Source organism: Rattus norvegicus, chromosome 1, assembly GCF_036323735.1.
Source record: "Rattus norvegicus strain BN/NHsdMcwi chromosome 1, GRCr8, whole genome shotgun sequence".
Taxonomy (NCBI): Eukaryota; Metazoa; Chordata; class Mammalia; order Rodentia; family Muridae; genus Rattus; species Rattus norvegicus.
Window position 1 is genome coordinate 142,080,518 of NC_086019.1, and position 16,909 is coordinate 142,097,426.

At 44.7% G+C, this 16,909-nt stretch overlaps 2 long non-coding RNA genes across 2 annotated transcripts; one reads left to right on the forward strand and one right to left on the reverse strand.

Moving 5' to 3' along the window:
* Positions 1–8,089: 8,089 nt before the first annotated feature.
* LOC134485141 (uncharacterized) lies at positions 8,090–9,295 on the reverse strand. Its single transcript, XR_010063073.1, has 2 exons — positions 8,952–9,295; positions 8,090–8,291 (listed from the first exon to the last, which is right to left on the reverse strand). It is a non-coding gene; the product is annotated as an uncharacterized LOC134485141 (long non-coding RNA).
* Positions 9,223–15,245, forward strand: LOC103691168 (uncharacterized). Its single transcript, XR_590347.4, has 3 exons — positions 9,223–9,602; positions 11,426–11,501; positions 12,927–15,245. It is a non-coding gene; the product is annotated as an uncharacterized LOC103691168 (long non-coding RNA).
* Positions 15,246–16,909: the final 1,664 nt, after the last annotated feature.

Sequence of the window (16,909 nt, forward strand, 5' to 3'; positions counted from 1 at the left end):
GCACCGGTACGATGAGCAAATACGAGGTGAAGAGATGGGAGAGAACGAGAAGCAGAGCAGCATGAGTGCTCTAAAGAGAGACAGAACTGGGGCTAGAGAGATGGCTCAGCAGTTTACAGCACTGACTGAGTTCAATTCCCAGCAACCACATGGTGGCTCACAACCATCTATAATTGGATTTGATGCCCTCTTCTGGTGTGTTTGAGAGGCAGAATGGAAACGTGACGGCAGTGAGGCCTAACAGGAGAGGCCATTGTGGTACCACCGTGATATCTGGGCCCATGCTGCTGTAGAGAGCTATGTCTGGGATCGTAACTCTACCACAGTAGAGGTCTATGTTGATGTCTGTGGACCACCTTACTACCAAAAGCCATGTGAAGCCATGTTGATGTCCAGGAGCCATGCTGAGCTGGTCCTGTCCCTCACTGGTCACCCCATGGTGGCACCAGCAGTGATTTGTACAAGGGAGAGATAGCTCTGGTGACATTGGCGCAGGAGATCTGGGAGGCTGACCAACTCAGTTCTAGATCCAACCCAGGTCTAGATCCAGGGCTTTAGGTTGGCCCACCCCAACATCTTCCCCATCTATGAACTGCTGGAGAGTGAGAAGGGACCAGTCCTGCAGATCCAAAGCTGCAGGACCTCCATGACACAGGACAACAGGATATCTGAGAAGAGTCCTGGTGAGGAACCAGAAGCCAATAACTCACGGCAGTGGACAGCAGTGCTGCTTGTAAAGCTGCTTGGACAAAGGGGTGCACTGTGGGGCACACCGTGACACACCATCGCTTCCACAGTGAGATTTTTTTTTTGTATTATCTTTTGGGGGTAGGCTACAAGGCTGGAGGACAGATATGAAAGGACTTGGAAATGAATGGGACTGGGGTGCATGATGTGAAATTCACAATGAATCAATGAAATAATTATGAAAAAGATCTTAGAGTAAACTGGGGCAGACAAGAGACTGCCATGCATTCCCCGTCCCTATGAAGTGCCTGGCGCCCTCTGATTGTTTCTTTTTTTTTTTTTTCCTCTGATTGTTTCTTAACCGTATACGCAGTGAATAGACGCTTAAGGGTGCTGCAAGAGGACAGTCTGTCAGGAGCCCTTTCCATGGCTGGCTGGCAGATGAGAGATTCTCAGTTGCCTTTGGAGCTCTTTGGGGTACCCAGAGAACTTCCTGAAGAACTTTTACAACAGATTTCCTGGCTCTTCTCTAGTCCGACCTAAATTCCGAAATTCTGGTTCAGGATGCCTGAAGGTGCTGCGGGTATCTGGCTACACCTTGATAACACCCACAGAGGAGCCTGGAGCATCCGGGGAACCCTGTAGCACTCAGAACCAGGCCATCATTCATGGTGAAAACAACTGCATGCCAAGTGGTGCTCCTGAAGCTGCCATATTAATTGGTCATTTCCACAAAGCTTTGCTCGATGGGGTTCATAATGAAAGAACTGGAATTTTCAGAACTATCTGGTAAGAGATTTATTCAATTACAGTAATTCAATTTTTAAAGGTGTTTGTCCCTTCGTGGAAGCAAAGCCGTGCTTTTCTAATTAAAAGCTAATTACTGGCTAATACACAGGTCTCACTGCTCATGGCACAAGGAGGCCATAGGAGAGAGGGAGCTTGATGGCTATGCTGAAGCCTCAGGTGAAAAAGATTGGCCCCTGGAGGGCCTGCAGAAGGGAGTCAATCTGCTGCCTTCATCCATTCATTCAGCATTTGATTGGTTGGTTGGTTGGTTGGTTGGTTGGTTGGTTGGTTGGTTGGTTGGTTGATTGGTTGATTGGTTGGTTGGTTGGTTGGTTGGTTGGTTTGGTTTGGTTTGGTTTTTCAAGACAATGTTTCTCTGTGTAGCCCTGGTTGTCCTGGAACTCACTCTGTAGAGCAGGCTGGCCCCAAACACAGATATTCACCTGCCTCTGCCTCCATCAAAGACGTGCACCATCATCACCCTTCCATTAAGAAGAACCAGTATTTTAAAAGAGAGACTTGGAATACTCAGTCTGATAAGTATTTAAATACCTATGTCCCGAGATCTATCACAAGTTCTGATGCATGGGGTCTCGAACAAGATGAAGTAAGAGATGTTTAACTCAGCCAAGTCCTGAGCAAACCACCTTTCTCCCACTCCTGCTTCATCTTGTCCTATTAGGCTCCTAACTTGGGAGCTAGTCACAAAGAGCTTCTGTCTGTGGGTTCCTCCAATGCCCAGCTTCCTAAGCCACACATGACAATCACACGTGGTGTCATATAACTGAACATGGAAGGACGAGAATCAGGTGGTAGCACATATTGACCAGAAACTGTTTCAAAAACAAATGTTTATTGGGTCTGATGTGTTCTGGTGGCACGCCCATGTGAGAGCACATGACTTCACTGGAGCCTCAGCCCTAAAGACACAGTATGTGCTTTTTTGGACTGCATATGCTGTCACACTGCCCAGTCAATGCCACTGAACACTGGCTGCCCCCAAACACCCCAGCTCAGGTCCCAGACGGTTGCAGTGAATTGCAGTGGGCCTTTTAAAAAGATATTGTCACATTTATCCGTGTGTTTGTGTGCGTATACACACATGCATACATGCACTAAAATTTATGAGTGAAGGTCAGAGGACAATGTACAGAAATGGGTTCTCCTACTCTGTGTATCCCAGGGATTAAACTCTGGTCATCAGACTTGGCAATAAGCACCTTTACCCACAGTGCCATCTTCCTGCCCCCTGCAGTGTTTTTAACTGTGTGTCTGTTCTTATAGAAACAGTTATTTCATTATGCAAAACTAAGATTTTCCACTATTTTCCTACCATCACTACATACCATGTGGATATTAAATTAGTGTATACTTAGACTATCTTGTATTCAAATGGTTGACTTTTAAATTGATGCTTGAGTTGCCGACTTGAATCTCACAATAAATCATCTGTGACTGCCGGCTTGGGATTGGAACAGTTTTGGACAGTTTCTAAAACGGCCCTCGATACATTTTGACCATCTTGGACTACTTTTTTTGTACAGACTGGTGTACTCAGTATTGGCAATTATTAACTGTGGATCAACTTTAAAAAAACAATGAAGATGTTCTATAGTGCCACATGAATCTGGACCATTACACAATTCAAAACTAAACAAACAATCTCCATCTCATTAATATGCAAATTTGCTTTTGTCTTTGATAAGTGGTAAAATTATATGTATACCAAAAATAATATAAAATGCATTTATTTAAAAGCCAATGTGTGATTAGTTGTCAGTGAATGTTTAACATGTGGTGGTATTTTAACTAACTACATGCATAGAACTCTATAAAACTCACTCTGTCGACCCCCAGAGCTCCCAAAGACTAAACCATTAACCAAAGAGTACACATGGAGGAACCCATGGCTCCATCTGCATATGTAGCAGAGGATGGCCTTGTCGGGCATCAGCGGGAGGGGAAGCCCTTGGTCCTGTGAAGGCTTGTTGGCCCAGGATAGAGGAATGATAGGGAGGTGAGGCGGGAGTGGGTGGGTGGCTGGAGGAGCACCCTCATAGAAGCAGGGGGAGGAGGGCTGGAACAGGGGGGTTGCAGAGGGGAAACTGGGAAGGGGATAACATTTGAAATGTAAATAAATAAAATAACCAATACTAATACTAATTAATAATAATAATAAAACAACTTACTCCAGTAAAAAGGGTTGTGAGTAGAAAGAGTTAAGAAATTCTGCTCTGCTTTCCCCATCTATTACGTACTGAACTGTGTAACCCGTCCCCTGGAAATCACAGGTTGGAGTCCCTCGCTGTGGTAGTTCATGAAAATATGATCTTTAAAGACAGGGCCTCCATACAACAGTGCCTCCTTGTCAGAAGAGGAGACACCATAAGCACATACACTCAGAGAAAAGACCATCTGAGGAGTCTGTGAGAAAGATCTGGGAACAGAAGAGAGAGGAAAGCGGCACCAGAGCCCAGCCCTGCTGGTGCCTCATGTCTGTCGTCTGGTCACCACACCTCTTGCAGACTAGTGAGAAGGTGATCCCCACCTCAAAGCCTTCTCACGTGTGTGGCTGCTTCTCCCTCCTGAAAAGCAAGCCCAGTCTCCGGTACTGAGCCAGTCGACTGCTGCTCATCTTGCAGGCCTCAGTGGAAACATCGACTCCTCCCACTTTTCCTTTAGAGAACCCACCAATGAGACAGATTTGAGATTCCAGAAGCCAGCCCAAGGAGGAGTAAAGATGAAACAGACTCAGCACAGCATTTTAATCAATAAAACTAGAGATGGGGGTTCAACAAATGACAGTAGGAGAACTTTGGCCCTAACTTGAAAGGAAGAGAATTGGGTCTCAGAAGCCAAAGTAAACGAAATTCTAACCCAGGTGTGGTAGAATACACCTAGAATTTCAGCCCTTAGGGAGCTCAGTCAGGAGGCTGTGAGCTTCAGACCAACCTGAGAAACGTAACAAAATGCTGGCCTTAAAATAAAAAAGTTTGCTCTTAGCTTTATTATTTACACCAATATAAATTCCCGAAAGAAGAAACCTTTGAAAATGTAAAATAAAGTCACAAAAGCACCAGAGGAAACTTTACATTCCTGAAGTACAAAAGATCTTCAGTTCCTTTTAAAATAGGCATGCAAGTTATTAGACCCCATTGTGGTATCTTTTAACGAAGTGTGATTTAGTCGATTCTCCCTTCTCCCCTACAGCCCCTGTTTCTGCCTCCTGACCTTCCCCTCCTCAGTGGATTCATTCAAAGCTGGACTCAGAGGTGGGGGCATAGCTCGGTGAGAGAGCACAGTGGAGAGTTTGACCAGCATGCTAAGACCTTGGGTTTGATCCCAACACGAACAGACATAAAACTATGATACAAGCTCAAAGCCTATGGTGAAAGAGGCTGACTTCATTGACCTCGAAAAAATAAAGCTTGGAGGCTAGAAAGGTGGGGAAGTTTGTAGAGTGTGTACCACAGGAATGGGAGGGAGGCCTGAGTTCAATTCCCAGCACCAGTGAAAAGAGCCAGATAGGATAGCCCACTGTAATCTTAGCCCTAAGGAGGCACAGACCAGAGAATCCCTGCAGGCTGAGTAGCCAACCCAGCCAAAAAGAAGAGCTTTGGGTAACAATGAGAAAACTCCAAACCAAGGTGGAGATTTCCAAAGGAGCAGCACCTGAGGCTAACCTCTGCCCTGGGTACACACGTGCACACCCATACACATGTACCCACACAAACACGCACACAAACTGTCTTTACGGAAACGTCTTAAGAAGATTAACAAACTGAGGAGAGTGCTTGCAACACGTCACAGATGAGCTGATTTGCATAATATACAAAGAGCTTCTACAAATCAATAAGATCAATAGTCTGATGGGAGAATGTGGGAAAGATAAAACAGTTAACAGTAACTGAAGTGAGATGGATTTTTAAGTACATGAAAAAGATTTACAAATTCCAACGGGATGCCATTTTTACCTATTACGTTAGCCAAGTTGACAAAGCTTAATAACAGATTGTTGGCAAGATCCTGAAGAAGCTGGGGCTCTCATTCATATGCACTCTCCGTGCATGTGACCTTTATGGAGGCAATAAACCATAATATTTAAAATGTGCAGACTCTTTAATCCTGTAATTGCAATTCCAGAAAATTATCCTATGGCATGGCTACGCCTGCACATGCGAGGAGTGACATATGCCCAAGAATATTCATAGTGGCATCGTCAGAATTGAAAAGGGTAGGAACAACCTAACTATCCTTTGCTGTCGGGCTCGTTAACTAAACTGCAATATAATTCGTATGACTGGGTATTGTACAGCCCTTAAAATGTAGGAGACATTTCCACAAACTGGCATGGCACGTTTTCTGGGATATATTGTTATGTGGAAGAGCAAGTTATTGAAAGGGGTATATACCGTGCTGGAGTGTGTGTAAAAATAAAAGAATATGCATGCATATACTTATGTGTGCATTGATTAACTTTGGAATGAAACGCCAGGCCTGGTAACCAAGGCTGTCTTCCAGAGAAGGGTGGAGGGGAGGGAGACCGCTTCCTCCCCGCATAATCCTCTGTAAGGTTGGAATTCTGTACGTACTGTGCATCAGGATGAATTTCTGATTAGGAATAGATGAATTAAAAGCCATTTCAAGGGGGGAGGGAATACCAAACTGAGAGATGGGGGCACAGAAACAAAATGTTACCCTGACTGTGGGGTGCACCAAGGGTGCACACTTGTTTTCCTCCTGTATTTTTCTATATTTAACACAACTTCTTTAATGAGCATGTACTGATTTAAAATGGGGCAAAAGAACGTTTTTTTAAAAGCATTGGCAGAGCCGGTGATCAGCGTCTCTCATTGGAGCCCCATGTGTTCCCAGCTGGATGCAGTGTGAAATCTCCAGGCCACAGCTGTCAATCCTGCACCATCCCTGCAAAGACCCTCAGAGCCTCTGTGTGTGGCTTTGGGGAACCAAGCCATGCCTGCTGTTCCTAGGTACCTCTCCAAGCAGGCTGGAGGGCAGGTCCCTTGTAGGATGGCAACAGAGTTTCACTCCAAGAGGAGGAAAAGAGGCACACTGGGCCCGCAAGCTTGGAAGAATTACAAAATGATTAACATTTGAACAGCACTGGAGTTTGCCAAATTCGTCTTATACAACATCTTACTTGATTCTCACAACCTGTGAAATGTGGCTCTGATAACCAGCCCCACTTAAAGGTAAAGAAACTGACAGTCTGAGAGACGGTATCGTGTTCACATTGTCAGCTATCTGTCCTGAGGCCACGTGTTCCGCTCTCTTCTAACCTCAAACGTCAAACTCTCCCCACCCAGCAAAGGGGTGTCTCCATTTCCTGAGCACACAGCAAGCTCACATCCCCCTGTCTTTCCTACAATTAGGTGTGGTCACCAAACGAACTACAGCTTTTTAATATGTGGGTTTGACACCTAGGACCCTGGAGAAAACTGACCCCTCCAAAGTTAGCAGACCCTGGAGTTAGTAAACAACCTTCCCAAGAGCAGCTTTCCTGGCAAACTAACCAATCTGAAGCCACCCCCTTAGCACTTGCTTTATTGGGCTCTGATGCCACAGGACACTGTTCTCCTGTCCCAGTGACCCAGGTCCAGGCATTACACAATGATGTCCTCTAAATCTTCAAAACCACACCACTGAAATTGATCACATTAGCCAATCGGAAGCCTGCTTTCCCTGCCTCATTCATTCTTTCCTGGGTCGGCCATAATATTTTCCTGAAGCTTCCCTACTCCCACCTCCTTCGGATGGACTCCAGTTTCCACCAGTGACCCCATGCTGCATAGCATGTTCCCCACCTCTAAACTGTCAGTAGTCATGGATGGCAGTCATCTGATAACATGCTAACCTCTTACTACCTGGTATACATTGTTAGAAGTCACAAGGCTAAACTTTTAATCAATAGGGAGAACTGAAAGATGTCACTCCTAGGCCTAGCCCACGGAAGCGTTCCATAGGGACAGACAGCATGCTTTCTCTCCCTCTCTCTCCCTCCCTCTCCCTCCCTCTCTCCTCTCCCTCCCATTCTCCCTTTCCATTCTAACTCCCCTCCCATCTCCTTCCCTCTTGTTATCTCTCCTTAATTCAGAGCTTCTAACAGAATATTTTGAGGTCCTGGAGGATAATAGAGCTACATGGAAGGAGCCTAAGTGTTTGAATTACCACATGGCAGACTACCTGTCAAACACATACCCATACCACACTTATATCCACTCATGTTAGGACACTTGAGTCTTGGTGTCTCTGCACTTGAACTATTCTGAGTAATTTAGATCCCAAAACGTATCTTTGGTTACCTCCCTCCAACTACATCCCTAACTGCTGCTAATACTCACCTCTTTCCTTTTCTCTATTCTTCCACAGCCTTAGGGGTCTACATATCCCTTTAGATTGAAAAGAGCCTAGAAGAACATACTGTTAAATCAAGTACATCTGCCTAAATTCATTTCTGCAAATGTCTTCTAAGCATCTACCATAAGGTTGGTACAGAACGGTGTGTGAGACACAGTCCCAGGACTGAGGATTGGTTCGCTCCAACTGTTGAAAGTCAAAAGATTGACAAGGCCCAGAAAACCCAGGGACAAAGCAGGCCTCCTCTGTCACCTACACTGTGAGCTCTTTAATTACTAATATACAGATGTTAATATCAAAATGAAGAAGAAGGTAAGAAAGAGGGAGACAGAGGATGAGATTGAGAACCAATGAGTCAATGCAGGGCTGATGGAGGGCACCTCGGAGAATGAGGGAACATCTTGAGACTTTTGGTCCAGGCCAATGGAGCACCAGAACTGTAAAAGGAATGAAGCCAGTGAGAACTCTGGAGACAAGCAACACCCATGTCTCCTGGGGTTTTACAAAAGTCACTCAGGCTAGTTGTCTTCTGTCCCAGAAGCTAACACCCCATTACAGACACTCCATACATGTCTGGAAGCTAGCCAACCTCCTCCAGTGTTCTCAGACACATTTGTTTCTACAGCAGCTCTTTTCTCAGGCTATGGTCCACTCACCAGTGAGTGGCTTACCCCTGCCTTGTACTTTCATAGCCCTTGGGCACTCGTCCCTGTGTTCAGCAACCCCATGGCATGGGAGACACAGTTTCTGAGACACCCATCTTATCAGGACTCATTGAATTGCAAAGAAAAGAAACTCCCTCCCAAACTAGCTTGATCGGTAGTGTGTTTAACTGAAGGACTACGGGATCCTCTGGGAAGCACTGAACAGGAAGGAAAACTTCCTTCCTTCCTACCACCGTCACGGGATCTGGAAGGATGCTCCAGGTTTTCCCTCCTTAGCTCCCATTTCTGAGTGATACCTTTGTTCCCAAGACCCCATCCAAATTCTGTGGTTCCAGCTCATCCATCCATCATTCAGGCCTTCCACAGTCTTCCTGGGGTTAGGCCGGCTGGCTCAGACTCTTGGGTGCTTCCCTCCTCAACCTTACAACTCACCAGCTCATCTTCATGTGCGAGTTGATTTGAAGGAGGAACTGAGCAGGTCAGGGCTAATCCCGCTCTAATCCAGGCCACTCCTGGTCTAATCAACAGAAACAGGGGTCTGTTCCAGGGACTCCAAGTCCTAGCTGAATGATCAAGTTGTGCATGGGGTGGGGGAGCCACAGATGCAACTTCATTCACACAGCCACAGCAGCCAGACCCTAGGTCTCTAAAATTTCACTTAGCCTCCGAGAAACACCTTAACAGAAAATGAGAGTAAGTCCTATTTCCCGAAGGGAAATAATAAGCCCCAGGAAAGTAGCCTGAGGCATGTCGGGAGGAAAATAGCCCGAGGCATGTCGGGAATGCACCTGGGTCGCCTTGGAAGTGAACCGCCACATTTCACTCTATCCTGGGTGGACAAGTGTTAGTTACTTCCAGAAACTGGAGAGCAGATGCTTGGAAAGTGAAGACGACATGTTCACGGTGCCAAGTCACACGAGGTTGGGACTTTTGTAAAAGTACATTTCCAACGTAGACGTAAAGCCTAGGAACCACTTCAATCAAAGCTGTGGGTTAACACACTGCATCCTTCTACCAAGGGCTAATTCTCATCCACTGTTCTACCCACCACCACAGAGTGCCTGATACAGGGCCTACCTAGTGGTAAGTACCTAGTGCTTGCTTTTTTGGGAATGTGTTCAAAATTCTCGGTGGAGCACATCCAAATTAACGCTGCACGCAGCACTTCGCACCATTTACTGAGAACTCTTCTCCAGTATAGATTTCAAAAAGCCCTGGAGAAAATGCCACAAGCCTCATTCTGTGTGAGTGAAGGCTGAGGATTGCTGCAGGTAATCGACACAGCCCATTGGTGAGCGTTGGCACACCGTCTGAAGTTCAGGACTCCTCGACCTAAGTATGGGTTCTTTCCTCTGTATGAAGGAAGGCATCAGCACTGGAATGTGGGTGGGTACCTACTGCCCCAGCCCTGACTGACTCAGTCACAATAAGCCATTTCCCATTCCCTAAGCTAGCCATCGGTGGCTCCGTTCCTACAGAGAGAGGCACGGCCGTGGTTCTATGTCATATCACAGAACCCTGGGAGTAGGAATGAAAGTTAAACTAGGTGCTGTATGATGCCGAAGGGCATGATGTATCTACCAGAGTTCTGTACCTCGTATTTATACACACAATATAAAACCCAAGGTTCTGCTACCCCCACCCCCACCCCACAAGATTCCCCTGAGCCTGTGTTTTTAGAATAGCATCAGCCACTGAAAAACGTTCCTGTCCACTTGGTTACTGCCCCCTAGAGAATTGATATGCTTTGGAGCATTTGTTTATTTAATAATTCCAAATTAGATTTAGAATTTTACAGCATTGCTATTAAATATGTGTCACCTATTTTGAACCATATATAAAACTGTTTATAAGAATTGTGTGCACTTCCGAGTATTTATTTAATCTTCTGAATTAACCTTTGGATTTCTGCAAAGTGCCTCATTAAGCATGTCACTTCTTCCCTTAACACACGGCATAAAGACATCCGTGAGAATTATATTGTTTTTAGCATTTATCTACTTACCCAAAAATTGTGTGTGTTTGAGTGCATTTAATTAATTGAGGATTTTAAATTTTCAAGAAAGGTAGAAATGGTGAATCAAATGTAAGAACTCTGAGAAGCCACTGAGGACGGGCTTATCCAGCTTCAGAGGGGCAATCACGTGAGCTCTGATGCTGAACTGAAACCAACATGCTGAAAAGAAACAGAGACTTGAAGTAGAGAAGAGAAGACTGAGAATGGGAGGAAGGAAAGTGTTCCCAGATGAAAATGAAGGGCTATTCGAGACATCAGTCATTAGCAACCTCTCATTACCATGGTGGGCCCAAGGGAGCAAACACAAGTCCAACATTCCCATGAACTCATTCATAACTCCCTACCCACCATGTTGCCCCCAATTCTCAAAAGCACAGATTTCTGGGTTTTTTTTTTCCCTTCCCACTGATCAGTTGCAAACCCCAGGGAGAAGCATTTGACAGAACTTCAACTAACTCCTGGAGAATGATATATTCTGTGCAGAGTTTTATCACTGGACTCATTAAAAGTTTCATTAGAGAAGTCTGAGATTAACTGCTCCTAATGAAACAGATGGGGAAACGATTGCCATCACAGAAGGCAAGGTCTGTTGGGATGAAGTGGCCTTCACTGGGAATAGCTTCATTTCCCATCAGCCCCTACCCTTTAGGTCCTCTGTTCTCCTGATCCACACCATGGGCACAAACTGAGTTTGGAGAAAAGGCATCTTGGTATGGAGTGCAGGGTGTGTGAGTTATACAGTGCAGTGCACTTGAGAGTCTTGGCTAATTAGCTTCCCTAAATGTGTGCGTATGTGGACATGCACACACACACACACACACACACACACACACACACACACACACACACACTATACATGTCTCTGTCACCTGAATTCTTCCTCTTCTAGAAAACACCATTATGTGTGGACTTAAAGTAAGCTTTGATGCACTCCAGGGACTTCAGTGGCTGGAGATGTGTTGTCTGTGAGTATATATGTCTTTATCAAGTACGTTCTTAGCATTTTTTGCCTAATGTAACACTTAGAAAGGACATGAAGAACCCAAGGTCACCATTTCCTAAGTACCAGCAGATCTTAATGAAAACCTTTACACTGTTTCTTCAGGAAAACAGACCAGGGGCTATAAAATAAAAGCTCGTGGGCTATCTCAGCCCATAGAATCATTTCCTTAGTTCTGTATTTTTTATTAGTTGAAATTTTGTGCTACCTTAAAAAATTGTAATGATTTCACACTAAAGGAACAATATCTGGGCTTATGGGTAAATTGGACAAATCCATGAAAGATGAAATCTAGGCACTCTTTCCCATCATAACAATGAGAAAACATCAGCTAAACTAAGAGAGAGACAGAGAGAGAGAGAGAGAGAGAGAGAGAGAGAGAGAGAGAGAGAGAGAGAGAGAGTTGAGGACTAAGATAAATCTCAATGAGTCAAGTTCTAAAGATGGTGACAGTCTTTCATAAGTCAGTAGGAACTAGAAACTGATTTCACTCTTCCCTATGATCTGTGGGGATGCAAAGAGGGAAGCCTGCAGTGTGTGGAGGGTGGGAATGGGGATTGGAGTTATTTTAAATAAAGGAGAACCAAGATAACCTGGAATGCCATATTGGCTTTTAACGAAGAGGTAACAGTCGTGACTGACCGTTCTCCCCCACTAGATTTTCACTGGGTATACAGTGTTATACGGACTTGGGCTGAAAAGCAGAGCAGGAGCTCTTTCACATAATAAAAAGACGGAGCCAGGAAAGAAAATCAGACAGAGATCATGTAATCTTCTAGTTTCCAATGGAGAAGTTGGACCCTACTCAAGACAGTTGAAACCAATGGCATCCATATTTTTGTTTTCTGTTGCAAGAATAAAGAACATCCCCTTTGGAAGGGCAAACATTGCCTGCTTTAATTCCTCCTGCTTCCATTTTATATATCTGTGATTTAAAATTCTCATAAATGTAAAGAAGAGTGATGATGTCGAGAGAGAGAGTCAACAGAAGCAGCCCTACAGGTGGCCTGGATAATGGAGTTATCAGACAAGGACTTTGAAATAACAATTGCAAGTATTTTAGGAAGTTAGAGAAAAATCATAAAAGTAGAAGGTAAACAGTGAGTTGCATTTGAGAGTCAGAAACGTTACAGAATAATCCAGTAGAAAGCTTAGACATAAGGGGGGAAAATTTCTCTGAAATGAATAAACAATTTTGTAACAGACTGAACAGACTAGAAGAAAGGATTGGTAAGCTCAACGCCATGTTAGTAAAACAAATAGATGTGAATGCACAGAAATAAGAGGAAGAAGATGAGGGTAGAGAGGACTAGAACGGGGAGGAGGAAGAAAGGTAGAAAAGTGTCATTATTTAGGAAAAGAAACAAGCTCAAACCTTGCTATTTTTCAGGAAACATACTTTAAATGGAAGGATGCAGCTTAAAAGTAAACAGACAAGAAAAGATGATCCGTAAAACCAGTAATGGTGTCTGTGTCAAGCGAGCAGTCCTTTTACTAGAAACAAATGGGGCCCAATGTAATGATGAAAGAATCAATTCATCAGAAAGCCTTCACCGTCATGAGTACCTGTGCATCTAAGACAGAGCTTCAGATGATACAAGTAATATAATACAAGCTAAAAATAGACACAAACAAATCTACAAACATGGCTAGATTGATATATTTTTTTCAGTAATGGATGAAACAAGTAACCAAAGAGTCATGAAATAGACAAACACCCAAACCCTGTGTCGACGCCATCAACTGTAGACACATCTACTTAGATCTAATTGAGATTCATCCAGAGAAAACAATATTTGTCATCTCTGGATTAAATTATTTGTGGAATATAAATAAAAGGAGGCTGGGGTGTAGCTCGGTGGAGTTTTTAATCTAGTATGTTGCAGAACCCGAGTACCTCCAGTACCAAAAATAAACCCACCCAAAATTACAAGAAGAGTCACCAAAGTAGCCCATATAATTGGGACATAAAACAAAAACTGGTAAATCTCAAATACTAAAACCATACAGCAAATTCTCTGACCACCATGGATTAAAATAGAAATTGCTAACAAAATAAAGCCCGAAGAATTCATATAAGCAACATCCATGTAATACAAATCAATAAGGGCCAGCAAGATGGCTCATCAGGTAAAGAGACATGGCACCGAGCCTGAAGATCTGAATTAGATCCCCCAGATCCACAGAGGAGAAGGTGAGGACCAACTCCCAAGGGCTGTCCTCCACATGTGCCTGTGCACACAAAATAAATAAATGTAACACAACAACAACCATAACAACAATGATAAATTACCTCAAGTTTTTTTTTAAAAAAAGGCAAGAAGTTGAAATGGAAAGAATTTGTTTCTTTTTTCTTTCTTCCTTTTTTTCCTTTCTTGCAATGCTATGGATCTATCTCTCACCTACTAGGCAAGAAATCTACCACTAAAGAATTCCTCAGCTCCAGAAAAGAAACTTTCCAAAAGAAGATACTAACTGGCCAATAAATCCATGTCAAGGTGACCAAAGTCATCATTCAGTGGGGGAAACACAAATTTACACTGAGGTATCACTTCATAGCCACTACGATGCCAACAGATGGCCAAGAGTGCCAACGAAGAAGGGAGCCACCAGGACTCACACACATTGTGTCAGTGTAAATTGATGTAATCTATAAGGAATAGAATTGGTTACAAGCACCAATCTCATGCATTTGAGATAAACCGAATGCATGTGTGTGCAAAAAAGAGGGTCTTGAAAGTTCATGGTAGTTTTGTTCACAACAGTTCACAGGGGGAAACAAGCCCAAACGTGTGTTCCTCAGCAAGAGCATGCACAGACAAATTTGAGACATACACAGCCGCAGAGAGGAATGACCCGGTGGTGCATGTAACATGAATAAATCCCGATAGTGGAGCTGGGCGTGGAAAGCAGGAAAATTGAGAGTTCGAAGCCAACCTGGGTTATACAGGAAGACCCTTGTCTTAAAATGTACATAAATCTAGAAAGGGTTTAAGAAAGGGCAGCTGTGAGAGAACATAGCCTGTGCAGTCATCACAGGAGCTCTAAGGGCCAAGGAAGTTCACCTCTGTCTATTCAAGTCAAACAGTTAACCTGTGTATTGGCAGAAGAACCCAGTGACAAGCAAGCAGGGCATTTCTGAGGGTGGAAACTGACTGGATCTTTCTATGGATGAAGCTTATATACACAGGATGTGTACATATGTGAAAACTCATTAAGTTTGTGTTTTATTGGATGCCAGCTATGCCTCAAAAATAAATCCCCACATACATGGTTTTCATTTGAAAATACAAGACAGACCGATAACATTGGGCCCACGCTCCTCCGTGGCCACAGCTGGCTCTTGAAACACATGTGTCACTTCACCACAGACCTTGCCACAATGTCGACACCCCAACCCATCCCGCCCATTTCTACTGCCTGCCTTGCTCCACATTGCCTGACTCCAACTACTTTGGCACATCCTCTCAGGCTGTGAGTCCCGAGCAAAGCACAACAGCAGCCTCCAACCCAGCCTGCCAGCTAGCCAACTGATCCGGCTTGAATTGTGTTTCTGCCTGGCGTTTGAAAATAGGACTGCTTCCTTCATACAGAGCCAACGACTCGATGGGACAAGAAGCCTCAAAAGAGCGCTCCTAAATAAACTTCTGAGTAATCAAGACTGCTCGAGCAGCTAATTGGAGAAATAAAAGAAATATGATATTCCAAGCCAGTGAAGCTGGTCATATTGATTGCATTTTTAATCATTTAAGCAAACCGTGTACAGGCTCTACCCTAATAGAGATAGACACCCTCTATTACACCAGTCCAGACTCCAGATACCAGGCTTGCTCCTTGCCTTAGAGCCATTCTCTGAGGCTGCAAGGGGAGGAGGCCTCACAAAGGAGCTGGCAGTAATCACGCATTATCCCCATAAGTCAGGGCCACTATATAAACTGGCATGACATCTTGGGGGCCACAAGGCCTGTGGTACCCAAATCATTTATCTACTGGTTCAAAAGCCGTGACCAACCAGAAGAAACACTGGCTAGGTCACTGACACAGGGGTTCATCGTTGTAGTGGATGGATTACTGAGAGGTTAAGATGCTCACTGGAGGAGGGCCAAGGCTCCTGGGGTAAGGGAGGGGCTCTTGAGATAGGGACCATTTACCAACCGGTATGAACACCTGTCGTTGTATTTTCACTGCTGGCATCAAACCCAGGGCCTTGTGCATGCAAGGCAAGCACTCTACCTCTGAGCTGTATCTGAACCGTGTAATACTTGTTAAGGAGCCTCCTCCCACTTGTGGGTAGCAGCCTTGAGCTTTAGTGGAACCAACTCTTTAAAGCTAATAGCATGTACTTCTTCTCAGCTCTGCAGTTAGTGGGACATCAAAGCTAACCCCAGTGGGAGCGTTTGCACCAAGGAAATCAGCATGAGGTACCATACCAATGACACCTACCACCCACCCACCCACCACCTCCCAATGCTTGCACACCAGAATACCGTTGGTGCGAGCTACCCGCTACAACCTCACTCACATACAGAATGAGTAGGGCCCTGGCAATAGTTAGAAGATTCTTCTTTAAATACACGCACTTAAGGGCTAAAGATGTGGTTCGGTGCTAAAGTGTTTCCATAGCACTGTGAGTCTGTGGGTTCAACCCCCAGCACGAATGAATGAATGAATGAATGAATGAATGAATGAATGATATGGAAAGCACGGCTGGGCCAGCAAGATGGCTGAGCATGTAAAGGTCCTTACTTTCCAAGCTTGAAAAACGTCTGTTCGGTCCCAGGAACCCACGTAGTAGACGTTGTCCACTCATCTCCTCCCATACACTGCTGCACGTGTACAAACAGACAAATATAATCTTTACCTTAAATAGGCACACTTATTCCATGGAAGAACCCCGGAAGGTATGGATGACCCGCTAGGGGTCATACAGAGACAGCGAATCCGTACTTGGTGGGCTAGAGTCAAAACTCCATGTGCTCTGCCCCTGCACGTCGCCCTGTTCCGCTTCCTCCCCTTTTAAAGGCTTCAGGAGATTGCCCTCTGCCGTGAGTACACAATCCAATGTCCTGGCTGCAGAGAACCTGCGTCCCCTGGTTTGGAGGTAAAGAAGGGCTGGGCTTCCATCGCTCAGAGTTCTCTAGGAAGATGGAAGATGGAGAAAAGTCCCCCTCCCCGCCTCCAGCCCTAGAAATGTGCCTAATGATGCTTTCTAAACTGCAAAGTCGGGTTTTCACTACAAACGCAGGTTGGCGGCCCATATGCAGCATTATTGGTAATGAATGGTTTTCCGCATCTCTGCTCCGCTATCGCTGCCCTGCCCACCTCTCTGACACTGAAGGTACAAACTGTGAGGGCCCTTCCAGGCCCTTTAGA